The sequence below is a fragment of the Meriones unguiculatus genome, chromosome 1 (assembly GCF_030254825.1).
Source record: "Meriones unguiculatus strain TT.TT164.6M chromosome 1, Bangor_MerUng_6.1, whole genome shotgun sequence".
Classification (NCBI taxonomy): Eukaryota; Metazoa; Chordata; class Mammalia; order Rodentia; family Muridae; genus Meriones; species Meriones unguiculatus.
This window is the reverse complement of record NC_083349.1, coordinates 72,223,104-72,251,097: the sequence shown is the minus strand read 5'-3', so window position 1 is coordinate 72,251,097 and position 27,994 is coordinate 72,223,104. Positions and strand designations below refer to the sequence as shown.

Below are 27,994 nucleotides of genomic sequence, written 5' to 3'. Positions count from 1 at the left end.
ATCAAAACAAAACGACTGCATACAGACCGGGAAAGGATCTTCACCAACCCTATATCTGACAGAGGGCTAATATCCAGAATATATAAAGAACTAAAGAAGTTGAACAGCAACAAATCAAGTAATCCAATTAAAAAATGGGGTACAGAGCTAAATAGGGAATTCTCTGTAGAGGAATATAGAATGGCAGAGAAACACTTAAAGAAATGCTCAGTGTCCTTAGTCATCAGGGAAACACAAATCAAAATGACCCTGAGATTTCACCTTACACCCATCAGAATGGCTAAGATCAAAAACTCAAGAGACAACACGTGCTGGAGAGGATGTGGAAAAAGGGGAACCCTCCTCCATTGCTGGTGGAAATGTAAACTTGTACAAGCACTTTGGAAATCAATCTGGTGCTTTTTCAGACAATTAGGAATAGTGCTTCCTCAAGATCCAGCTATACCACTCCTAGACACATATCCAAAATATGCTCAAGTATACAACAAGGACACTCAACTATGTTCGTAGCAGCTTTATTTGTAAGAGACAGAACCTGGAAACAACCCAGATGTCCCTCAACTGAGGAATAGATACAGAAATTGTGGTGCATTTACACAATGGAATAGTATTCAGCAAGTAAAAACAAGGAAATCATGAAATTTGCAGGCAAATGATGGGATCTGGAAAAGATCATCCTGAGTCAGGTATCCCAGAAGCAGAAACACACACACAGTATATACTCACTTATAAATGGGTATTAAACATATAATATAGGATAGACATACTAAAATCTGTACACATAAAGAAGCTAATCAAGAAGGAAGACCCTGGGTAAGATGATCAGTTTTCACTCAGAAAGGCAAATGTGACAGACATCAGAAGAGGGAGAAAACAGGGAATACGACAGGTGTCTACCATAGAGAGCCACTGAAAGACTCTACCCACCAGGGTATCAAAGCAGATGCTGAGACTCATAACCAAACTTTGGACAGAGTACAGGGAATCTTATGAAAGAAGGGGGAGATAGAAAGACCTAGAAGGGACAGGAGTGCCACAAGGAGAACAACAAAACCAAAAATTCTGGGCCCAGGGGTCTTTTCTGAGACTGATACTCCAACCAAGGACCATGCATGGAGATAATCTAGAACCCCTGAACAGATGCAGCCCATGGTAGCTCAGTCTCCAAGTGGGTTCCCTAGTAAGGGGAACAGGGACTGTCTCTGACATGAACTCAGTGGCTGGCTCTTTGACCACCTCTCCCTAAGGGGAGCAGCCTTACTAGGCCACAAAGGAAGACAGTGCAGCCAGTCCTAATGAGACCTGATAGGCTAGGGTCAGAGGGAAGGGGAGGAGGACCTCCCCTGTCAGTGGACTTGGAGAGGGCTATGGAGGAGATGAGGGAGGAAGGATGGGGTTGAGAGGGAATGAGGGAGGGAGCTACAACTGGGATACAAAGTGAATAAAGTGTAATTAATATAAAAAATAAAAATTAAACTTAAAAAATGTATTTGCTTAAAAAATTTACTTAAAATATATTTATAATTTCCCCACAAAACAATGTGAAAGTGAGATTTTTAACAGCTAATAAATGGTTCACGCATATTAATGGTCATTTTGCCATCTCTGCTGCACTGTAAAGCTCAGCCAGTTGGCATCAGACTACTAAGAGAAGCAGGGCTCTGTGAGTACATGCTCCTTCCTGTTTACTCTCTTAGAATGACAAAGGGTAACCACGTGTTCTTATTTTTCAGGCCCAGTACTGGGAGAATAAGATGGAGAAAAATTAGTGATTATGACCCACGATCCACAAGGCTGAAGGGACCTCCAGTAGTTCCCAGGACCATTCAGGTGCGAACCAGCTCCAGCCTCAGAGCACAGCTGTGGAGAAAACGCTTTCTGAGCTCCCTTCAACCATCAGCTTCTTCTCATGAAAGCACCCTGCTATGCTGCACAGAAGGATTTCAGGACCCACACCACCAAACTCCAAACGCTGTTTCTTTTACAGGCTACTTAACCTTTCTCAAACATTTATCATCTTAGAGTGGCATTTGAAAAGTGAGGTGAACTGAAAGAAAAGATGCATTTTTAAACATAAAAGCAATCTGTTCAACTTCCCATCTTTAACATATTGACATATGTTTTGTTCCAGTATTACTCAAAATTAGCTTTGAGATAAAAGTTCATATTAATTATCCCATAATGCAGCCTAATCACTGCTGACATTTGAGAGAGTTGATACAGCCAAGAGGGAAACTAAAATGTGGGTGCACAGAATACGCCACATTTAATCCCCCAGCCTCCAATCGCCTGCACCGGCTCATTCCTCTGAGAGTAACGTCAGGCGGCGACCAGGACCAGAGGAAGCTGGCTGGCCAGAGCTGGACCCCTTGACCCAGTCACCCATGGGCTCCTTCCTCCAACCTGTCTGCCTCGCAGGTACATGAACCAGAAAGATTCTAACTATGATTCAGTTTTAATTTTCATGTTTTTTAACTTATTAGACTTTGGCCAGCCACAAAAATAGGGCAGGGTGTGTCAAAGGACTTGATTCTTTTTCTCAGTTACCTCCCAGAAAGAAATGCATGTTAAATCTGACCTCTGGAAATGGCAAACAGTATAAATTTAGTATTAAAAGAACTATTATAACTTTTCAAAATTCTGTGAATAAATAAGTTAAGCCAAACTTATCATCTCCCTCTTTAATTTTCTGTTTTGAGTATGGGCATAAATCATTTCTATGGTTTGTGTTTAGTCAACATCAAAACTGCAATTTCCCCTTGTAAAAATGAATGAAAATGAAAAAAAATATGGCTGTGATGCAAACAGCACGGAAGAGAAATTGCTTCGGATTCTCTCAACTTCTTCAGTACAAGCATTCAAAGACAGGTTTGTTCAGTGTTCAAGAACATCAACATGCAGATAAGGCCTTGTCTTATGACCTCACCATGGTGACTGAAAACCACTTCAAAGTGCGGAAGAAAGAAGTCATGAGATAACTTCCTAAAGCAACCTTAAAATAGTGTTCTCCTGATAAAGACACTACACAAACACATGCATACATGCACACACACAAATGCACACACACAAATGCACACACACACACACACACACACACACACACACGCAATTAGACTGGACCCTATAAATCAAAATTTGCCAACATTTATTAAGTGTATATTCACATTTGATATTTCCCAACATGAATATAAGCAAAATGGCTTCCTAGTTTAGAAAAATCTGTCCCACTGCTAGTGTTTAATAGAATCTCTAAACAATGGGAATGAAAAGAAAAGGAAAGCAGCAGTCACGTAAGGCTGAGTCTGAGATGCTGGATTGCACACCATTACAACTCTCCTTCCCAGAGTGCACTGAGCCAAACATTTGTTAAGAACTTTTCAGATTTTCACACTAAGTAATTAATACGGTCTCTACTATAGAAAAATTATGTGTTTTTCAAAACACAGAGCAGTCTTTAGTGGTAAACATTTTCTCAAAGCCAATATTATAGCCACAGGCAATTGTAAAAAATGAAACAGAGAAACTCTGTACATTATCTATGCACTATCTACCTGTGCTGAATTTCTTCCAGCAGTAGCACATTATAACTCTAAACTAGATCACCAAGAACACCCAAAACAGAGCAAGGAGTGTGATAATTCCACCATCACAGGAGCTTGCTTACAACTTCCCTCACCCCTGCTCTTCCCTCCATCCTGACACTTAGACCCAACGATTCCTCCTTTCATTCCTACACTTCAAGAGTGTAAGAAGATGCGATTCTATATTACATCATAAGCCCTGTTGATGTTGTCTTTTCTTCCTTCTGCACCATGCCAGGGCATGGCTTGTATTAGTTTATTATTTTTTACTGCCAAGTACTATTGTACATATAATAAAATACACATAAAATAATAATAACTTATTACAAAGTTACATATGTGTACTGTGTAAATATGTGTACTTCATCTACAAAAGTTTCCTGTGAAAAACTTTCAGCATCATTAGCCACCACGGTAATGCAAGCTAAACCACAATGTGCTGCCACTGGATACTGTCAGGAAAAAAATCAGTGACACAATTCAGCGCTGGAGAAGAGGCAGCAGACCGCGGGCCTATGGATCCTGTAGGTCGTGGTGCGGTATGCACCGCGCAGTCTCTGACAGACTGCCAGCTGTTTCTCACGGCACTAACCACGCAGCTACATTACAGTCCGGGCCCCATTCCTAACATTTACTGCAGAACAAGGAAAACGTGTACATAGTCAATCAATGGACCAGTTTCGTAGCCCATTGATTCTTATCCTAAAACTGGACACAACACAGATGCCCTTTAATGGTGAATGCTCAAACAGACCATGGTAAACACACGGGAAATTACATTTCAATGGCTTTCTGTTCAAGTTTTGTGAACCTTCTGTAAGGAGAGTCTTAAGTGTAAGATTTACTTCCTACCCCTTATTAAAAATGTTTGAATGTAGCTCCTTTCATTAACATTAAATCAGTTAGCTTTAATTTCTTTTAAAAAAAAAGACTGCTAAATTATACCATAATAGTCTTCACAGCTTTAATTTGCATTTATAAAAAACACAATAAATTAATTTTCTTTTCTTGGAAAGAATCTGACAAATGCATTAATCATAAAGAAGTTGATTTGGTTTTCCTTCCCTTTTCACACAGATACATGTGTGTAAGAGGCTACTGAGTGAACATTCTTCAAGAGATGAGACATGATAACACGGGGCCTTTGGAGAATGGGGCCATGGAAGGCGGGAAGGATCGTAGACAATTTCCGGTATAGCAAGACAGAAGCGCTCAGTCTCCCAAATGGTGCACGGAGCCCCAAAGTGAAGATGGATCCTTTTCATTTTCTCCTTCGGAAACTCCCAGCCAAGTTAGCATTATTCAAGCACAGAGCAGGCTGGCCCGTGAAGCACTCGGGCCCGCTGGACCCACACCTCTTCTTGCCCTAGGCTTTGAGAGTACAAATTGCTATGACGATGCTGAATCGCAGCAAGAACGGCGTTGTGTGGAATTGAGGGGGAAAGAAAACTAACGTTCTTTTAAGCCCTCACCCTGTGCCCTGGTGCACCCCAGGAGACTGAACGCTGTCCAGTAACCTAAGTGTGGGCAAACAAGCAAACAGCAGAAATTAATCACACTTCTCTCATTTGTGGTTCGTCTTTTTGTATCTTTAGCACTGCACTTTTATAGGTAGCATGAGTCACAGGGATCTCTGGTTTCAGCCTTTCTTGTGCTGCTTGAACCACAGCAGAATATCGTCCCACAGTGATTCTGGATTGCCACTTCATTTTAACGTTGGGAAAACACAAAGGAAGTTACTGAAAGCCACAGCCACTGCCCTGCTCTCAGTTAGTGGTCATGCTTCAGGAGTCATTTTTGATAAATACATATTTATATTATATATTCTCTATATAATATATCTGTATTATAACATATATTCTACATACCCCTCCACACACATTACATGGTGATGAAGAATCAGTTAAGCTATGGGACCAGCCCATTAGAACAACTTCACCACCACCAGAAACCTTCAACCCTTAAGTAAAGGTATACATGATAAAATTCTATAAGAACTGAAGGTATGCTAGCGTGCTGAACACACTTTTAATCCCAGAACCGGGAAGCAGAGTGGAGCTGAGTTCCAGGTATGGCCTACATAGCAAGCTCCTGGACAGCCAGTGCTACACAGGGAGACCCTGTGTTAAAAAGTAAAGAGGAAAATCTTTCGCGGTTTGGACCCCGTGTGGCTCAAGGTCTGTGTTCTCCCTTCAATTGCCGGTGAGCAACGCTGCCATCCTAAGAAGGGTGAGCGAGTCTCCCAAGTGCCCTTTTTCCAAGCACGAGTGTTCCTCTTGAGGTAAGAATTCCTCTCATCCCACTGCCTCCTGCTTCTATAGAATAAACTTGCCCTTCTCACACTTAACCCACGACTCTTCTCTACACATTAGTTTATGAGAAGTTTACTTTCCTTATTAGCTTTTAAATTTTAAAGTCTTTTCTATGCCACCATGTAGCAGTTTGAGAAAATACTCTGTCCTGGTGGAATATTTTTGCTGACAGAAAACCTCACTGGCTGGAGAAAACAATCCTGTTTACTCAAAGGGCTGCCTTCTTTTATTTTCTTTCTTTTGGGCAGGCTATTTGTCTCTACAGGCATCCAACAGTATTAAACTTAGTTCGATGACCAAATACAAGCCGCTCACTACTCTGTTTAGTGCAAACATACCCATCCTGGTTAACAAGTCACAGGGTTTGCTTCTCTAAAATACCAAATTAGAATAGAAACCTCTTGGAAACACAGAGAACGCCAGCCTGCTTGTGCAAATCCTGCTTGTCATCAGTGCAAGCAGGTGGCCACAGACACTCTCTGCAAGTGTGGCGGGGCTTACGGCAGCCCTGGCCTGGGCTTGAGGCGTCTCTCCACAGCCCCAGGTAATGCAGTGTGGGGTCTGCCGGGCTTCTCACCCCAGCTTCGGAAAACAGCCAGGGAATCGCTCAGCCATTTTTATCTCACAATATTAAAAAGTGGAATTATAGAAAGTGTGCTAAATTTGAGATAATCCCAGCTTAGACAAGGCAGTTCACTAACACTTTATTCTGGCATGGCACTAGGGAGCCCATGGTGTGGGGTGCTCTAGCCTCGGTTCATCTTGGTGATTCTGAGTTCACAAAGGGGCATGGGCAACTTGTGTCAGTATCCCTGCTGGCCTCAAAGCCTAGCAGTGAGTGGCGGCGGAAGGAAGAGCTGCTGGACTCTAAAGCCAGAACCGTGGCCCAGGAACACGCCAGTCACAGCAAGGTGACTCACTGTGCCTTGGCCTCCTTGCTGCTCCTCTTAACTGCTGATTTTTAGAGCTTTCTTTTGTGTCTTTTTTCTCATATCTGCTTTATCGAGGTACAGCTGACATGCAAAAGGCTGAACACATTTCTTTACAGCCTTTAGTATATTTAATTCACGTTTCAACTTTACAGACAAAATATGTTTCATAAATACAACCTGCCTCTACTTCTCTTTAGACTATCAATACTTATTTTCCTTTATTTTTGTCATCCATTCCTGTCTCTTTGTACCCATCCCCTATTTCCTTGCTTCTCTGCCTTGCAATCCTGCAGTATGATGGCTGGTATTTGACATTTTTGATTGAATAATCGGATTATCTAAATCCTATTCTTCAGGGCTCTCCTTCTGTGAGACCTCAAAGATGTCTACCACGTCCCGGTGGTGCCGTCTTCCGGTGGCGCCGTCTTCCCGTGGGGCTGTCTTCCCGGTGGTGCCGTCTTCCCCGTGGTGCCGTCTTCCGGTGGTGCCGTCTTCCCCGTGGTGCCGTCTTTCCCGTGGTGCCGTCTTCCCGCGGGGCCGTCTTCCCCGTGGTGCCGTCTTCCCCGTGGTGCCGTCTTCCCCGTGGTGCCGTCTTCCGGTGGGGCCGTCTTCCCGCGGGGCCGTCTTCCCCGTGGTGCCGTCTTCCGGTGGGGCCGTCTTCCCGCGGGGCCGTCTTCCCCGTGGTGCCATCTTCCTGCGGGGCTGTCTTCCCAGTGGTGCCGTCTTCCCGTGGCGCCGTTTTCCCGTGGGGCCATCTTCCCTGTGGTGCCGCCCTCTGTGACTGACCCTGTATCCTTGTCTGATTCTGTGGCACATGGACTCTTCAGATGGTTCCAGTGAAGGCCTGCTCCTGTGCATCGCTCCCACACCCTCAGTCTCCTCTGCAGATCATTTACCTTTGAGGTCTCCATGCGGCCACCAGAGACAGTAACAGCTCTGGGTAACCCCTTCTCTCCATCCTTGCCCCACACCCCCAGGCTGCTCTTCTGTAGTGCTCTGCCTCTGTGAGTGTGACTTTGTGTCATGGACTACAGGAGTTCCCTGCTAAACAGGGAGGGGATGAGGTCAGACTCTGGTTAACCACACACAGACACTGGAAGAGGACACTTAAACCCTCCCTTCTATGAGCTCTGGGGTCAGATGCTGAGGAATAGCATGCACGTGCGTGTGTGCGTGCATGCGTGTGTGTGTGTGTGTGTGTGTGTGTGTGTGTATGTGCATGTGTGTGTTCCTCTCGGAGCCTCATGTCAACACTTGTTTCTGGCAGGAGATAGTTATGCTTCTCAGAGTTACAGTCTGGACATTACCCTCATTTGCCCACGGACGTGAGAGCCACACACAGGGACCCGTGGAAGTCAGATTCCCAAAGTCATGGTCTCCACCATAGCTTTTACGTGGCCCCAGTAGCACCACTCTGCCTGATACACAAAGCTGAAGCTGTTATTCCAGAAAAGGGTGGAGAACTCTTTTCTTGTCAGTGATATGCAGGTGGTAGCTGTTGGCTGGCCATCCCAGGAGCCTCTCACTCTGACCTGTCAGGCTCAGTGACAATGGCTCAGAGCTCGTTAAGTTTCTCTACTGTGATTTTTAAGCATGGCTATTGTTAAATTCCCAATGTCCCTGGCACCTCAGCCAGGGAATAAATACACTGATATCCACATGATGAAAAGGGCCCCCACACGCACACTCACTTGGAAAGGATGTGCTATTATCACGTACCACCCCACAGTGGCCACGCTCTGTTCTGAACGCTTTGACATGCTATCTTTCAAAGGCTGCCGAGTCTGCTAACACTTCATCTCATCCCAACAAGCAAGGGTTCCTAACTCAGGGACTGAGCCTGGATCTGTCTGCACACTGCTATACAACCTCTCAATACAGGACCGGCTCTCAGCCCTATGTGACTGGTTATGGCCCTTAAAACCTACTTTACACTCCTCCTTTGTTGGGTTAAAAGCCTCAAAGAATACACAGCCTGTCTACACAAATAATGCTCATTAAACCAACAGTGAGCTAACACACAGACGGCCGCGAAAGGAGGGAACATAGCACACGTGATTTCACTGGTATGCCCACACGGCTGGACACGCAAGCAGATGCCGAAGCGCCAAGAACTCCTTAGGTGCAAACACAGAGAGTACTAGTGTCTTTAGGATGGTGGCTGGGTGTGTAAGACTGTAGCCGATGTTGGAGCTTGAAAAGCTCTAAAGAAATCCTAAACAACAAGCAAACAGACAAAGCAGCACCTTGCCAGGTGCCATATGAACGTTTTATAAACACCTATATTTTTAATTTTTAAGTTATAAATAATTAAAACTTATAACAGAAACAAACTTATAACAAACTTATAACATTGCAAAAAAGAGAAATTCTAAACAAAAGTATATAAATTTATAATATTTAATATAAAGTTTATTTTTCTGGAAATTTAATTATATATTAGATTCATAAAAACACTGAGGTTTTTCTTTTATTTGTTTGTTTTTGTGACAGGGTCTCCCTATGTAGCTCTGAAACTAACTGTAGACCAGGATAGCCTGGAACTCACAGAGATCTGCCTGCCTCAGCCACCCTCTGCCTCTCCTGGGAGAGGTGTGTGCCACCAGGCCTGGCACAAAGTTCATATATGACATAGAGGTTCAGGGGATGAAGAACATGCTTCATGTTTCCTTAGTGCCTGTACCACAGGCTCTGTGAGACAGTGAGGGAGACAGGACGAGTCTCTCCTTCAGGCACTGTTCCACAGGTGCAGGTGACTGGGAAACCTCCCTGTCAGTTTTCTCTGATGTACACCCAGCATCAGGGGCTACCTCACCACAGGAACAGGCACTGAAACTCCTAAGCCCACAAGCCACATCAACCTTTCTTGCTCACGAGTGTCCTTGTGTTCTGTTACAGCAAGCTGCCCCGCACACTAGCCTCATCCAGAGCCCCCTTTCCCGTTTCACTGACATGCTTCATTAACACCTGAAGCTTACGTAACACACTCAGTCCTAGTGGTTGAATATTACTGTTTTCACACCTGAGCTGGAGGACAAGCGGCTGTTTTAGCTCCCTTTTATCTTCAAATCCCGAATCCCACCATAGTTCTGTTGTGTGTATATTCACTGATTAGTTAAAGATCAATTTATTTATTTACAGTTACAGAGGTAACTGCTTTGAAATTACTTAAGCTTTTCTTGAGAATCTCTTAGCCTTATATTCACAAGGAACATTTGCAGCACTATTTGTTGATCTTTTCAGTTGGTCAGAGGGTGTGGAAGACATTAGAAAACAGATTCTGGTAAGCATGAGGAAGGATCACCAAAGGCAGATACTTCAGAGGAGGACAAAGGACATTTTAACAAGGATGTAAACATGTTGGTCGTGATTGCTGAGACGGATTCTTCACTAGAAGTGAAAATTTACAAAAGTCACTCAACCGGAGAACACACGTTAATAACGGCAACAGACCTGATCTCCACTGGTTCCATGTATTTTGTTACCTGTTTACGTGAGGGTGCCAGCTGAGAAAGCACAGGCCTGAAACAAGAGTGGGCCCTGAAGAGAACCTCCCTGTAAGCAAAATTAGGACAGAATTTGGTTGTGAGCTATTTCACAAGGCCTTTGTTTCTTATGAAGTGACATTTGAGAAAACTCAGCAAGACTTTTTCCTTTTAAAATATTAATCACATATGACTTTCCACTGTATGGAAAGTCTGTAATAGATTTAAATACCCCTGTCATTGAAATTGCACAAAACGATTCAACAGCACTGAGAAAAACCAAAGAGCAAAACAGAACAGAAGCCACTCCATATAAGGAGACGTCCTGAGCTTCTTCGGGTGACTCGGCACGGTCACTCTGAGGAGTGAATGTTACGCTTTGCACTGGAAGGAGAGACTCGGGACCGCTGGGCCCTGAAGCCACGAGCTGCTGCAGCTGCAGCTTCGCTCAGAACCCACTGCGAAGGCTGACAGAGTTCCTGCCAGCGTGCCATGAGTCCCCAGCATCAGAGCACATGCACGCGGGGTGGAGGCACGTCCCGTTCACTTACTGTCTAGGGAAACTCTCTTCTTTCTTAGTGAAGAAGTGAAAACTTGGACCCACTTCTGTGTATGTGTGTGTGCCACACCTAGTGACAATTACCGGTGGAGGCCAGCCCCAACTCTGGTCGTACTCTGTTATAAAGACAGGAGAAACAGGAGAAATATTGGGAGCACCAAGTCAAGGTATCTCAAGCTTGCGAGCAAATGATTTTCTCTGGGCCAGAGAAAGAGTTTCAAACTTCCCAGCAGCAACCTCTGCCAGCACCAAGTTCCTGGAAACAATAGCTGGGAAGCTGGGACGTCTGTTCTAAAACTTTTATGAATTCTAACAAGCACGGGGTTGCAGGCTAGAGGTCAGCACGGAGGCAGGACTTGGGCAGAGGCCTTTCCCATGCGTAGAAGCGCAGTAACACACAGCCTGTGGGGTGAGGAACAGCTGAACCCATTCTCATCCCCTCCCTCCAAGCTCACTACGTTACATTTGCAAGCCTTTCTGTCTTTGGTCTGTGTTGGGGCTTGTCCAACACACTGAGACTACTTCCATCCGAAGGTGTCTGAGAACCCAGGCTCCATTGGCTTGACTTGCTGTGGGGAGCAGCAGTCAGAACCCAGCTGGCACTGCACACATTTATAATGTTATTTGGGGTTGACAATTATGATTGGGCCACAGTGAGATGTGACGCAGCTCAGTAGTAAGGCAGAGACTGGGTCTCGGGGTTGCTGCCTCCCAGCAGTCAAACTGCTGGAGCGCAGGCACGATGCTGAGAGCTCAGGCAAGGAGACTGCCCTTTTAAACGCCCATTCAAAGTGGAAAGTCTTCTGCAAAGACTCGCAGGAGCTGACTCACTAATGTGCAGCAAACCTTTAACAAGTGCTTTAAATGAGTCTCAGCTTTGAACAGATAATTGGCCCAATTCTTCCCTTCTCTGTGTCTGTGGCTCCCATTGAAATCAATGAGTGCTGCATATTCAAAAGGGACAGAGAACAAAGTTGTAGGTGAATTAATGGGATAAAGGACTGCAGAGCTCTTAACGCTTGTGCAATTAAATCGTGGTCTCGAACAATTCTCTGGGGTCACTGGCAATTTGCTGGCCTAGGAAAGCCAGCTGACATCCCTTTCAGGGGTGTCAAGGTTTATAGAATGCGTTTCCTTAGACGTCGACACGTGGTCCTCCTCAGCTCAGCGTCTACCTTCTCATTTAATCTCTTTAGAATTTGACATCTTGGAGTCTCGAATTCATTCACATGCCCTTAGCTCCAGTTGCCATCACCGGCTGTTCCGGAGGCTTGGTCCCCCTGCCATGCTCACAGACGCACCTGTGGTTATCTTATTTTCCTATAAAAGCATTATGCGATATACATGCCACAAAAACATGCATTGTTACTTCCTAAGTCATACTTCACTCTACACTTTCTCATGGTCTACAGAAAGTTGTAATGAGCAAGAACTCTGTCACATCTTTCACTCCATCCTCAACATTTGATCTGGCTATAATTATAAAATATTTTTAACCAAAAAAATGTTTTCAGTATGTTCATCTGGATATTCACAAAGCCACTAGAATAATATTTCAATATTTGTCTAAGCAATTTCTGTTTTGGAACAAAGAGAAAGAAGCTATCATTTACTAACTCGCTTTTATATGTTAATTTCTCTCCAAATGCATTCCTTTCCTAATGAGTCCTCACAACAGTGGAGCAGGGTGCCTTCTGTTTGTATTTGCACTAGAGAACTGAAGTCCTGGAGAGATTAGGTAATGGGCCAAGAATGACAGAGAACCAGGAAGTAGCGTTGCTGAGTTCTGACCCTTCTGACTGCCTTTCCCCTCAGTGGTTAGCGCCTGAGAAACAGGAAAGCCAAGTATGAGAAGTAGATTGGTGTTCAGTCAACAGAAATGATGGTGATCACAGCTCTCCATGGTCTAAAACTGAGCTGTCAGGAAGGCAGGGTGTCAGGACTGCCTCTTCAGAAGTCCACAGGCTGCTCAGAGATCTAGTAACCTACTCTATGATTGCGACAGCAGGAGCCCTCAGCTGGGCCTTACACAGTGTTTTTGTTTGCCTTGACAACTGCAGTCTATTCTAGACCCATCAACCCTGCTCTCGGGTGGGCATGATCTCAGAGCACAGCATTCCCACGCCGTCGGTTGTCCAGGCCTAATGTTTTCTTCTCCTTAGTCCACGCACCTTCTTATTTCCCTGAAAACAGAATGTCAGCTTCTTTCTGCCATGTTTCAAATGATAGCCTCATTCTCAAAGTACTTTGTGCTTTATACTTGAAAGTTGTGCCAGGGTACGGAACCCAGCTTTTGAATCCTACTTTGTGAGAAGACAAGAGCAGGCTGGCTATTCACTGTGCACCCACACTGGACCTCATCTGTGCTTGTACCAGCTGTGCACCCTGAACTCTAGAGGCTCATCCACCCTCACTCATTAGTCTGTGCTGGGAATACCGGGCAGGGAAGAGTCCTTGTTCTGGAATCAGAGTCTGAAGGCTTCTGTAAAGGGGCAGGAGGAAGAGAGGATCTCTCTGTTGACTGTTGCTCTTCCTTCACCTGGTGGCTGCTAGCTGAGGCCCTTTCCCTCTGGTTTCTTTGAGATACAGCCATTGTCTTCATTGGTGGGATGGACAGTGTGGCCTTAAGAGCAGCTAAACACCTTTACTAAAGACATCATGGCCTGAAGGGCTTGGTTGGCTCAGGAGCCGTCTCTGGGGACGTCTGCATAATTAGGTGATTGGAATTACGTCTGTGATATGATGCCGGGGGCAGGAAGGGACAGAATGTCTTGTATGTGGAGAGGAATGAGATTAGGAATCCATTAAAATACTGTCTTACACATGTACTGCAGGTCAGCTTATGCAGCACGCTCTCCGTTTATCACCCCTCACGCAGTAGCTCCCCTCTCTCAAGACCACGCTCTGGCTGCAGCCACAGCTTCTGAGAGTCTTCCTCACACTATCTTCTGCAGAAGTGGATGCGGGGCCTGCAGGGGAGCTGGGCGGTCCAGTGAGTCTGCCCCAGCCCCATGGTCAGCGGGAGCAGCCAGGGCCCTGAGTCCTCAGCCGCATGCCCTTCCTGGTTTGCCCTCCCAGGGCAATTTACCATTGCTGCCACGTGAAGAGGGACCCTGTGTCCCCAAGATCTCACACACCCTGAATGTACGCCCTCCAAAGCTACATAGTAATACAGGTAATCTTTATTAGTGTCATTTATCTAAGTTTCCAGTTTTCTTCTATTACAAACAATGTTGGTTTGACCATCTCAGTTTCTGAGTATTTGGCCAAATTTCTGTTTGTTTTCCTCAGGCGGATTCCTATAAAGCTACAGAGCCTGCAAGTCAGTACTAATCAGAAAATCAGTCCAATTCATTTACAGGAAGACACCACTTCGTCACTGCAAGGCCCTCCACACGAACAGGGCACGTCTGTTCTTGCACTGACTTGCCAGGTTCAGGGTATTATCTCAGTGTCTCTATTGCCGACCGCTGACTGGACTACAGGCTTCTCACACTTCCGTTAGCAGTTACTTTATCAATTGCATGTTTTGTCTCTTGTGTATTGACACACTAGGTTATCTCTATTGATTTGTATGAGCTTTTCCTACAGTGAATCAACCAAGGTCTTATTTGTCTTGTCTCTCTGGCTCCGGCTGGCCCTGGCTTTCTCTTGCTCTCTTGATTAGCGAGTGGTGACTTCTGGAGCCAGGCGGCAGTGTCTCCTGCAGGTCCCCCAGCCAGCCACTTCCTGTTACCCCAATGGGTGGGGGCAGTTCAGCTGAAAGCATGAGACTGACTCCTTTAAGAGTCTGTCAGCACATGGTGAGGTGGGAAGGAAACAGCGGGGGGCAGACAGGGCACATGGCTCCAGCAAGTGTGCAGATACCGGAAATGAATCATGGAGGACTTTCTAGGCCCCAAACTTCCCAAAGGAGCATGCAGATGGCTCAGTAAGGAGGCCACGGGCGGCAAAGCAAGGGCCGCAGCACCTGAACCCAGGTACCCGCACGCCCTCCCTCCGTCTCCACACATCGGCGCTGTCCACTTTCCGCACACTCACTGCTGCGGCAGCTTAGATTAGTTGCTTACTGGGCCCCAGTGTCATCACCTACAGAGTGAGCGTGAGGTTGGTGTGAGAAAATAAAGTCACTCTCATTTTACAGGAGAAACAGGTACAAAGAGATAGAGGGGAAGTTTTCTGAGTGTTTCACAGATAAGCATTCTGAGCAGTTCAGCCCCCACGTGTGCACGGCAGCACAGTCTCCCTTACCTCACACATGTGGTGATGAACTTGGAGAAAGTTAAAGGAATGACTTGTGCATCTTGGTAACAATGTTGCTGTACTTAGTACCTTAAGAGAGGGGTAAACACCAGTACACAGGGCCAGAAATTAAATCAGTGGCCGGCCAGGCTTCTTTTCTTGCAGATGTACATTTAGTCATTTGGCTTCCACAGTGACCAGTATGGCCGCTGTGCCAAGGAAGAATCCTGACTGAAAGCCTGCTGTAGAGTCTGTTGCACACGCCTACCCTGAAGAGAGCATTAGCTGCCGGGTGACATTAAAGATGGCCCTCCCCTGCTTTGTGCTGGGCGTGGTGGCTCTCCAGATGTGGAGCTGAGCAGTGGCAATGGCAGGAACTGCCTGTTATGAATGAAGAGGGCACGAGGGGGGTTGGCTACTGAACACCATGAGGAAGGCTGGGAGGTAGACAGGGACTTCCTGAGAGGAGATGGGTGCTGATGACACCTGTCATTTTGAGCCACCTCAATATGCCCCTCGAAGTGAGAGGCCCATGCAAAGAGCATGGGGACAAAGGCCAAGCCTAAGATTGCATTAAGCAGGACCTCTCCCCCTTGCTCATGGCCTTGACTTCTCTGCACAGGGATTTTGTGGTCTTGTGGAAATGGTTTGGGGGATGTTCTGGCAGTCGCCCTTTGGCTGGCTTTGGATGCTTCTGTCGGGTAGCGGGCTCCAAGGGTCACATGAGTAGGATCAGGTAGTGTTAGCAGTGCCAAGCCATGCCCAGAGGTAAGATGCCAGGTCCTCATGGTCCCCACCCTCCCACAGGGGGTAAGTCCCAGGCAGACCCCAACTGTCCACTTACGTACTCACTCCCAATGTCCACAGAGGGAGCAGGGACTCACCTACCTGGGTCCTCCATCAACTTCAGTTAGGGAAGACCATGTTTAATAAGGCTTAAAGAGTCCTCGGGGGGCCAGACAATATCTGCCTAACTACACTCTAAATAAAAACACACATTCTAATCAAAAGTAAACACATTCAAGCATTTTTTTCTTCCTTCTCAAGGCAAGATGATTCTCCCTGGGAATTCTAGAACATTACTAGAATGTCACTCTGACACTGTTTGACACCTGTCTGACCCGTCTCTTCCCATTTAAACACTTAGTGAAGCTGGAGGACACTGGTAAGGTTTAGCCATCTCCTCTCTTCCATGTCTTGGAGGCTTCCCAGCATTTTCTTGGGGGGTTTAGCTAGAAGGCAGAGCCAGAGGCATCTCTGATTTCAGGTCCCTGCATGCTCGGCCTTTGTCTGATGGCTGTGTCAGGTGCCTCAGGGACTTTCAGAAACCAAGATGTGTGAGCAAAGATTGGAGCACAATCCTGGTCTCTGAGGCCGTGTGAAGTAGAAAAGCCTCCTCTGCTGTGTCTTACATATGAAGAAACTGAGGCACAAGGGGATACAGGAATTTACTAAGAATATGACAGCTGCTGAGTGGCGGATTTGCCTGGCAACATTCCACAGCTGATTTCATCAAGAAACAAGGAAAAGCGGGTGGGTACAGGATTGAGCACAGAGAGAGAAAAACAAGCTCTGCACCAAAGTCTGGAAGGGTTCCCTGCATGGGACCATTTTCTTAAAAAAAAAAATTCTGAATTAAAAAGAAGTGGTGAAACACAGAGGTGAAGCTGAAAAAGAAAATGATGTGTGATTAGGCTAGCCCCTCCTTCCCTCGTTCTCCCACACACAGCCAGAACCCTCACGCTCCACTCGCTCACATTAAAGGCGTATTTCACAGCCAAGTGAGTGAGTGAATCAAGCAACTTCCTTATCATTAGGTTTACAGAGAAGCAGTGAGTAGGAGGAGGCAGCCACTGCCAGAGGCAGAAGAAGCACGTGAGGGAGGCCTGGGGGGCTGTGAGGTGAGTGGACAGATGCGCCCCCCAGCGCAGCCCACTCGGGGCACACTTGCTGCAGCTCAGCCTGCTCACCGCATGTCTGGACTAGGCAGATTCATGTCCATCCCGTCTGGAAGGTGCACACCAACCCCTGGAACTCGCCTGGCAAGGGAATGTTACAGACATCACTATGGCCTCAACCACGAAGGTGCTTAACAGTGCAAGGAGGAGGCAGAAGCAGGTGAGCCACACTGAGCCACACATTGGCGGCTGTGAGGATGAAGGAAGGGCAAGGAGAAGACTGTGCCTCAGCACCTCAGCACCTCAGCACCTCAGCACTGAGCCTCCGCAGGGAGAGAGAGGAGAGCTCCGTGAGCCCCCCTGACACGCAGGGTGGTAAGACTTGCCTCCTGGTGCAGAGCTGGCACCTCACAGCAGCACCTCACACTGTGCAGCAACCCGCACCCTCCAGAACCCAGGTGCCACGGATGCAGAGAAGAGCGGTTTGGCTGAGGGGCTTGCAGAACTACGTTTTTCGCCCTCTACTTCTTGCAGGAAACTCTTTGCAGAACCACAAGGTCAGAAAGTGAAGACGGAAAAAGCAATTGGAAACAGAGAGAGGAGTATAAGCATGTAAGCTCTCCTTCACCTCATTCAGGACGCCTGCCAGTGCAGAGTGTGGCCTTTCCTCCTAAGAAGATGGCTTAGAGACCCTGAGAGGCCCCTCACATCCCGCCTACAGTGGAGAATGCACTCACATTGAGTATCTTTTTTTTTCTTTTTTCTATTTTTCTTTTTTAATTTTAAAAAATTTATTACAATTTATTCACTTTGTATCCCAGCTCTAGCCCCCTCCCCTCATCACCTCCCATGCCCCTCCTCTAGTCCACTGACAGGGGAGGTCCTCCTCCCCTTCTATCTGACCCTAGCTTATAAGGTCTCATCAGAACTGCCTGTACTGTCCTCCTCTGCGGCCTAGCAAAGCTGACCCCACTTCAGGGGGTGGTGATCAAAGAGCCAGCTACTGAGTTTATGTCAGAGACAGTCCCTGTTCCCCTTACTAGGGAACCCACTTGGCGACTGAGCTGCCATGGGCTACATTTTATTAAACATCAAAAATAATTTTATTGATTATGGTTATTCAGCAATGATTACATATACCTGTGAATGCTAATGAAATCACACTAACCATACAAATTATTGATAAGTGTATTGAAATGTTTAGAACAGTAAATTTAACAATAAGATTGGTGTTATATTTTGGAGACATTTCTTTATTTCAAATTTGAAGACTTTTAGAATTTTAGAATAAAAATATTATTTTAGTGCTCAAAACACTTTCATGGGTTAAGGCCCTTTGTTCATAGTTCCTGACAGGGAAAAAAGTCATCTATCTGTCTGTCTGTCTGTCTGTCTATCCATCCATCCATCCATCCATCCATCCATCCATCCATCTATGTATCTCTCAGACAAAGTCTCGTGTACCCAGACTATCCCAAACTCCCTCTGAGGTCAAGGATAACGTTGAGCTCTTGATCTTCCTGCCTGCATCTCCCTGGAGCTGGAATCACAGGCACATCATGGTTTATTCAGTGCTATGCAGCAAATCGAAGGCTAGCAATTTACAGAAGGGGCTGTATCCCATGGCTGGAGAAATGTCTTCATGGGTGAAGCAGCAAAATGATACTGGCCACTGACTGTTTCTTTCACAACATGTATGCACCATACACAAAAAGGCTGAGATTACGACAGGAGCCTGGCACACAAATTCTAGTGCTGAATGGTGGCTGATTCAGTCACCTTGTGGCTCTTTTCCACGAGGAGAAGCTTTGTCATTAATGTCCTGGAATCAGAGAATGGATATGGAGGCTGGAACCCCACATCTGGTTCCCCCATTAAGAGAGCTGTGACTTTGGCTGCGTCCTTCTGACGCGCGGTGCCTCAGATTCCTCTTGCATAAGAGGCAGCAACACCCTGTCATAAGATTAGGGGGTGGTAGTGTGGTCACTGCACTCACATCACAGGCACAAGACATTTCACACACATACTTTTCAATGCACTGTGCGGAACTGTGAAGTCCTCACTGCAAAGAGCGGCACGGGTGCAGTTCCCACCACAGGCCACTCACATGCCCGGGGAAGGCGTGTGCTGGAGCTACTGAACAAGGAAACGAGAAAGTGAGAACAAATTGGTCAGTTCTGAAGATAAAACTGTTTTACTCAGTTAGAGCAAAAGTGTTCAAAATAATTAATGTTCCTCCAAATATTGAAAAATAAAAGTAATCCCCCAATTCACTAAGGGCTGGTTTTTGTCCTGTGCAATCCTCTGTGATTATTTTACAGAAAGACATTTGTAAGAGAGAGGGTGGCGAACAATACAGAGAGGGGCACAGTGCCAAGTGCTTCTACGATTCTTAAGTAACTCAGCGTGTGTGCTCACTCTGTGAGTTACCTGAATCTCCTGTGTGTTATGGTCCAGGGAAATGCAAATCCAGCAAAACCCCTCAGGCTCAAAGCTAGTTTGGTTCTTGCTGAAACATGGGTTTTCAAGTGTTTTTTTTTTTTTTCTCCCTTAACAAACACAGCTTTAAGATAAAATAGTGTACTGTTAAATGCCTTGTTTTATTAGTAGAAACATAAGTTATGGTTATCACATTTTAAAGCAATTACTGTGATAACTGTAAACATTTATTTATTGCATGGCCAATCAATGAGAACATGGCTTTGTGCTGAACACAGAAAGCTGACACTAGTCACAGTCAAGATGTTTCTGGCTCCGTTTCTATCCCACTGTTTTAAGGAAACTGTATTACACAGTGGTACAGTAAACAGATTTTAAAATAGTCCTCTTAGAATCCAGTTCATTCTTCAAATAAGCAACTCAGAAGATGATATGAATTGATGTGATTAAATTCTACTTTATTTTTTATTATAAGTAGTAATCAGTGTTTCTCTATGCCAGGCAGGGGTGCTGGGTGCCAGGGACCTCAGGGTACCTGTGACCATGGTTCTTGGCCTCAGGGCAAGGGGAAGTTCTGAGCCAAGAACATGGACACAGTTTGGTTTTCCCCAGCAGCATAAACATGCAGCCTAGCTAATGTCCACGAGAGCTCTGTCTCCGGTGAGTTTTTCTTCATAGGTCACAGATCATGGGTGCCTGGCAGGGTGCGGCCGGCATCCTTGGGAAGCTGTGACCATGACTTTACCTCCTTGCCTTTACTCACTTGCTGTGGGTTGTGGCTTTCAGTGGTAACCCTGACCACCTGTGAGTTTACTTCAGTGACTGGGAACTGGTGCCTGGGAACTGGTAAACCCGAGGGCAGAGCTGTAGGCTTTCTGACATTCCTGCAGACTTCTGGACACTTTCAAATTAGAGGTGCGGACTGTGCCTCACTGAAGAGAACAGTTGCATTCCTGTGGATCCCTGGCCCTCAGTGCTATGAAAACCTGGAGGGAATGAACTTGACGCTTTCTTAAAGCGATTTCTTAAATCTAGTCCATTAGACAAGAGAACCTGATTACAGACTTTGTTTTCTTTTACAATCAATTTAAGATGAAAAAAAAAAAAAGACTTGAATTTATCTTTAGGAGTTAGAAAATTATTTGCTTTCAAAGTTGTGCAATCTTCACAGTGGCGATAAATCCCAAAAATGAACTCTGCAACCTGGCTGTGCCACGCTGGATGCGAACAGCACAACCTGGACCAGGGATGGAGGTCTGTGTGGCCGTGGAGCTGATCTGTGAAAGCACAGATCTCAGCTCTCGTGCCCTCACCCCAATGAGCCTGTGTGACTCTCCCAGGGGCAGCCCTGGGTACTGCAGGAATGGCCAGAGGGAGCAAGACTTCCCTGCAGGGGTGAGAGCCATGCTTCCAGGGTGGCAGAGAGGCCGAGCACCTCTCTGTTGACCCCACTATGCCTCTCCTGCTGAGGTCCAGCTGTGCAAGGGCAGGCATGGGTCTTCCTGCTTGGGTGACTCCCTGAAGGTGGCTGTCCAGGACTTTCTCTGAACTCCACCTCCTGTGTGCCCAGTCACTCTTCCGTTCCCTGCTCTTCATGGGCATGGGACACCCTGGTCAGAGTGCTGCCTGCTCTGTCCACCTGCCTCCGTCATGGTTATCCTGCAGGTCTCCTCGTCTCACCCCAGTGTCTGCTTTGGGGAAAGCCAGAGCCGACCCAGGGTCAGAAGAGAGGAAGGGATTGTTTTCAATGCAATGTTCACATGGAATGTTTATCGGGACCCAGTGACTACTCACAATTTCCCCTATTCTATCTTCCAACCTCAAGTTCTCTTGTGAACTACCCCATAAGACTAAACAGGGAAAACATTTAAACATATTCTCAATGGAGGGGAGAATTCTTCGGGGAGTTCTGGCAAAGTGATGAAGGCTGACGGTGGCCTTCTGGGCCTCACAAGGTCGAGGCAGCGTCTCTCACTGGAGCTGCTGCTCGGTGTGTTAGCAGGGCCAGCTAGCTCTGGGCGGGGCTGGGCACCATGCAGGACTGGGCCATGCGTGTGGCCAGTCTCAGCTGTTACGCAGGCTTGGAGGACCGCGTTACAAGCGTGTGTCTAGTCCTGCTGTCCCGTCGGCTCTGGGCCCTGTCCTCAGGTTCTGACGTTTGTGCACCAAGCGCTTCACCCAGGGCTTACCTTGCCATTTCCTCAGCCATTTTAAACTTGGAAAAGGAACTCTGAAGGTAAGCTGGCCATGATGGCACGGGCTTTGGGGAAGTAGAGGCAGGAAGAGAGTCAAGGGCTCAAGGTCACTGGCTTTATACCCAGTTTCAAGACAGCTTCCGCTCCGTGACACTGTCTTAGAAAACAAAACCAGTGAATGAATGAATGAAATAAAAGAAAGAAACTCTGGGTAAAGGCTTTGATTTTTTGTTTGTTTGCTTGGTTTGGTTCCAAAGACACTTGCAAGTAATATTCTGAGGACGAGAATTCGTCATAGTTAAGAAAGGAAGCAATTAAAGCAGGAAAATATCTCAGAAGCCTTTTCCAGGTCAATATGAATAGCAACAACATTCCAGAGAGCTTGCTAGCCCATCATGGGGAGAAAGAGAGACTTGCAGGCAGAAAATAATGCAACCGAGTGCAGATTTTTACAGCTAAATGAAAAGTCGGGCCAAGGAGAAGGAGGGCAGATGGAAAGACGGCTCTGTCTTTGAAGCGCATTTTCAGAGGCCAGAAGCCAAATGTGAACTTGATGTCTACCAGATGCACAATGGACATGTCAGTGTTAGAACCGAGCAAAGAGATAAAAACCAATGTGATAATGAAAAGTACCATCCCAAGCCGGTCAGCCCTCAAACAAGTGACCTTCAGGTGACTAAGCCAGCACAGGAAGAGTAAAGGAGCACTGCCCCCAATTTATGTCAGGTTATGCAGAACTAAAATGAAAAAATGTTCCTACGCTGCCAAAGGGACCGCAGACGGAGTCAGAGGAGAAGCCTGGCACTGCCAGCTGACTCCTGGAACCCAGATGCCCTGCACGGCTTCCTAGGGAACCAGTTTCTTCACCTCTGCCTTCAGGAGCTGGTCTCCACAGACGGTGCTTCAGGAAAGACCTGTCAGATCCCCAGGTTGCTTTTCATTACTGAATTCTTTGTGTGAGTTGTGTCACCCGTGTTAAAATAGCAAGTTCATATCCAATTGATTTCTGAAGGAAGAAACTGCCTCAAATTATCTCTTCATTTCCTTCAATATACAAACAAGCAGAAAGTGTGTGTGTGTGTGTGTGTGTGTGTGTGTGTGTGTGTGTGAAGATTTGAGAGTTGGGCTATTTGCCTTTTGCATAGCTTCCCTGAAGAGCACGGAGTTGTTCATGTGAACCCCACTGTGCACTCCTGCCCCTCCACTGCTTAGCGATGGCTCCCCTCACGTCTGTGCGAGCACTTTCTTTCCCTTAGTGTTAATGGGAGTCACTCTGCTGTATCAAAGGGAGAGAAGGCTCCTTTGTCTTTTTAATTGGACCTATAAAACAATAAATGAACACATTACGCAAGTTCTATCTAGGCATAAATTTTGGCTTTCCATACTATGTTGCTTTAAAAACATTTTTTTAAAAAATAAAAGTGAAGATAGTATGTAGTTTCTTGGTTGGACACTAGCTAGGAACTAGACCCATAAAAAAGTACATCAAGATGAAAGGGATAATAGGTAATTTCGTTCTTTAGTGAGAGGCGGCTGCGAGAGTATGTGGGGAACTCAGGCAGAATACAAAGCACAGAGAGCCTGTTACAATGAGGCAATTGCAACCACAATTTAATGGAGGACAAGAAAGCAATTAACAGTGGAAAGCCACTGATGCGAAGGATAGACGTCGAGATTAGAATCTTATTAAAACAAAGCCTGGCACAACTTGATTATAATGAGTTAAGCTGAGAGATCTCCAAAACAGTCCCGGCGTGCAGAAGTGGGAAAGAAAACATAATTTACCCCATTAGTACACTCATAGCATTGGCACTTTTCTTTAAACTCTGGGAGCTTCCAGGCAAACTGGCATCAGCTGACTGCCGGACAGGCCTGGGGAAAGTTTCGGGTATCATTGCGACCTACAGCAAAAGTGATCATGCATCACTGATGGGTTCTGTTCCCCAGCTCCACTCCTCAACACTGCGTACCTGTCTGCTTTTGTTGTTTTCAGTAATGACACCACTAAAATGTTTTACAGGCCAGTATAAAAATGTGCTATGATTTGTGATAAATTGAACTGTAACCATAATCTACCCTTCCTAATTCAGCATCTTAAAGTTAAAAAAAAAGACAAAAGAAACGGTGATGAAAGAAGCAGAGAACAGTGAGTTGAAACACTAAACAACCACAAAACTTAACACCTAACACCCGCGCCTCCAGAACAAACTGTCAAACAAACCTACAGCCCGAAACCTGCCGCGACCTACCACTCACTGTTCTGTTTTATTGACTCCCTTAAACTGACACACACATTTTAAAAATAGGTTTTTCAAACACAGTTAAAATTTCAGTCAAATACACACTATATTTTTAATCAAAACAGACTTGAATAAGACTCAATTTTCCTTCAATTTTTAAAGAATAATTTTATATTTTACAAGCTATTTAATAAACTTTGGATGCATATTTTATGAATTAAAGACACATTTTCTTCTATTTTTAATGGAACTGTTTTATATGTCCATGTGCGATAAAATGTTGTGTTAAATTTTTAAAAATATAGCCTAATGTGATAGTTTTAAATTTTTTTAACAAAAACTTGAGTACAGACGGAGATATCGATGAATTGGCTGTTGTGAAGAATGGGTGTCAGTCTCCTCTCTGCTCAGCAGTCCCGAGGAGCCCGGTCCCGGCCACCATCTTACGCTGGTGCAGTTGGGGCGTGGGCAGTTCAAACTTAGACAAATTGCTTCTGCCTGCCTGTCGTGTGCATGCTCTTTGTGTGTGAACACGTGCGTGGAGGTTCGGAGTCAATGCCAGCTGTTTCTTCTGTTGCTCTGGCTTTTTTTGAGCCTCTCACTGAACCCTGAACATCCCGACTTGAGCTCTCAGAGTCTTTCCAGTGTCTCGGCCTCCAGAGCGCTGGCTGCTACACATGCCTGAGTTTTTGTGGGTGCTGGGCCTCTGAGCGTGGGTCCTCAAACTTGTATGGCATGCACTTTATCTGCCAGAAATATCTTCCCAGACCCATCATTGCAACTTTTTCGTTTGTAGCTCTCATTTGCTCTTGCCCTTTATGCTTACTGACTAGTGACATTTCCGCTGGAGAAATGTCTGTTTGCTCTTTTGAGTGGGTTTAAGTCCCAGCTTAATACCGAATGATTCAGTGAGTCCTGGTCCTCACTTCCTGTGTGTCCTCCGTGAGTGGGGAGGTACGGTACTTGCGTCATCGGGCTGCTGTGAAACTGTCAGTGTATGTGACATGCTTAGTGTAGGAGCTGACGTATAGAAGTGTTAAGACTGCGAATACTATGGGTATAGACTTTCAGACTATTTTTTATCTTTTCATTCTTTTGGAGAACACAAGTTCTCTACATTAATGCAGTGCAACAACTTTTTTTCATGGTTCAAAACTGATACAGCGGAAGCCCTTCCTCCAAAGTCCTGAGGTCACCTGCGCACAGCCATCGGCAAGTCTCACGGCACCTTTCGTGCGTGCATTTTCCATCCATGTGGCATTGCTTCCGAGTTACGATGAGAGGCAGGGCTCAGTTTCAGCTTCATTTCCACATGGGTGGGAAGGCCCTCGGCGCCAGTCATTGGACACACCTCTGACTTGTCTCCAGCGTCAACTCTCATGAATTATATCTGGATAGGTCTATCCTTTAAACTGGATGATACGGCTGTCTGTGCCAGCATCATGCCTGTCAGAATGTGACTTTACACTCACGTTCTTAAGCATGGCTGTTTGCTTACTTGAGAAGGAAAAAGTCTTCTGATTAGGGCATTTTATGATGCTCTCTGCTGTCCTCTCCTCACGGCCCAGCTCCACCTGTGTGGTTAAACACCTAAGAGAAAGCAGCTGTGGGAACGAAGCGTGCCCTTTGCCTCACCGCCCCAGGTTACAGTCCACTGTGGAGCTCAGGGCAGCAGACGTTTCAAACAACAAGTCATGGCATCCAGTCAGGATCAGACAACGCATGCGCTCTGACTCTGCAGCTCAGCTTTACTTACACAATCCAGGGCCCCAGGCCAAGGCTCGGTACCACTCAGGGGGCCTGGCTCTTCCCATGTTGCTTAGTGTAATCAGACAATACCCAGCAGTGCCCACGGGCCAACTGAAGCAGAGAGTCCCTCACTGCAGGTCTCCCCAGGCGACTTCAGACTCTGTCAGACTCACAATTAAAGCCACCAGTCACCAGTCATTTAAACACATCATTGTCTTAAAGAGGTGATTTATTATAGGACATTAAAGTACAGAAAAAAGGGACACGTAAATACTGGCCCAAGTCCCATGTCCCACGGTACATGCTGAAGAACGTTCTGCCTGCCTTCCCAAGTCGCCTTAACCTGTACAATGGTGTGTAGTATATCAATTTGCAGTTCATATGTGAACTGTATGTATATAAAAAGCTCCATGTTGTACTGTCTATTTTTCTGTTTTTTTATACTTTAATTTTTATTAATTACACTTTATTCACTTTGAATCCCCCCATAAACTCCTCTCTACTCCCCTCCTAATCCTACCTTCCCTCCCCCTTCTCCACACATGCCCTTCCCTAAGTCCGCTGATGGGGAGGTTGTCCTCTCCTTCCTTCTGATCCTAGTCTATCAGATCTCATCAGGAGTGGCTGCATTGTCATCTTCTGTGGCCTGGTAAGGCTGCTCCCCCCTCAGGGGGAGCTATTTTTCTGTTTATTACTCCTCTTTTACAAACATATTAGAAATGTTTCCATGAACACTAAAATTGCCATTTTGCTACTTTTATTCTCAGCTTTGTGACGCTCAGAGCCCACAGTCCCACAATGTAGCACCACAAATGTTCCCCTTAGTTGCATGGCACCACAGAGGTCAGAGGTCACCTGCTATGGTCCTGCTTCCCACATTGAAGGGGGAAGATGGAGACGAGGAAGAGGAGGCTGCTCTGGGTCCTGACGCTTCTTCACCCCCAGTTGCTAATGGCTGGGGCGCACACTGCTCTCACACTGTTAGGCATACAACGCTCTGGATAACGGGGCAATGAAATTTTCTGCCGCAGTGGCAGTCCTACAGATAACCCTCATGTGTGTTATTTTTAAGAATCTGAGTCTCCAATTCCAATTTCTCTTCCAGGTAAATTGGAACCTGGGCAGCCTTGCGTTAACAAGGAGCTTGTTGCTGAGAGCTGCCGTGCCCTAGCAAAGATGAATTTCCATTTTCCACAGTCACTGTCCTTCCCTTTTGTCTCACAAGCCACTCTCTTCCCGCACTGAACAGGTTCCAGGACCTATGTAGACATGTGAGCCTATGGCAGTTACCCAGACAAACTGTACTTCTGAGTAACACAAGATTGTCTTAACTTTTCGGTATTCTATACATTTTCCATTTATATGTCAGCATCTCTAAATGTGTGTTCAGGTGCATTCATTGACCGAGAGGTCAACAGAGATGGTCTATGCTTCCCTGCCTCTCCAACGAGGCAGAGTGCACGTGACCCCCAGCACAGCCAGCAGCGGACAGCGTGCTTCCTCAGAACCTAGCAGCAGCCACCTCTAAGGCAGCTGTGGCACGGAGTGGCTCACACCCTCTAGGTGCTTTAAGCCTAGATGATGCGCCTACTGACGTCCTGCACTGAGTGTCTTACTGTCACATGTCTGACAAATTAATCAGATGCTCTCTGCTGGGAATATCCACTCTGCTATATTAATAAACACTACAGTTTGCCAAATATAGGATGTATCAGTCACTACAACAGCCATCAGCCCTTTACTCTGAGTCTTCCTAACGAAACGTCTACAGAAAGTATTTACTCCTACTGTTTTGTGCCTGTGTGTGTCCATCCCTGCAGGCTCATGTGTGTGGGCACCTGTGGAGGCCAGATGACAACCTTGGCACTGCGACTCAGGAACTGTTTACCTTGTGTTTTGTTTAGTTTTGAGACTATAATTACGTTTTGCCCTTTCTTGCTTTTTGGGACAGGCTGTCTCGGGCTTGGTGCTTGTTGATTGGTCTGCGCCAAAGGGCCACTGAGCCTCGGGAGTCTTCCATCTCTACTTCTCAGGGGTGGGGTTCTAAGAGACAGTTTTTTCCTGTGGGTTCTGGCACTGGACTCCAGTCCCTGTGAGCTCTTTCCTGACTAAGACATACAGCTTCTGTTCTATTTTGATATAGTATAGGTATGCATGTCTCTTTTTTAATTTAATTTTATTTTATTAATTATACTTTATTCACTTTGTATCCCCCCATAAGTCCCTCCTCCTCCTCTCCCAGTTCCACCCTCCCTCCCCCTTCTTCACGCCATGCCCCTCCCCAAGTCCACTGATAGGGGAGGTCCTCCTCTCCTTCCTTCTGATATTAGTCTATCAGATCACATCAGGAGTAGCTGCATTG

The 27,994-nt window shown here is 46.0% G+C and overlaps 1 protein-coding gene across 2 annotated transcripts in view; it reads right to left on the bottom strand.

Annotated features, from left to right (window-relative positions):
• Atrnl1 (attractin like 1) overlaps positions 1 to 27,994 on the bottom strand; it is a 563,418-nt gene that overhangs the window by 17,992 nt on the left and 517,432 nt on the right. The window lies entirely within an intron of this gene.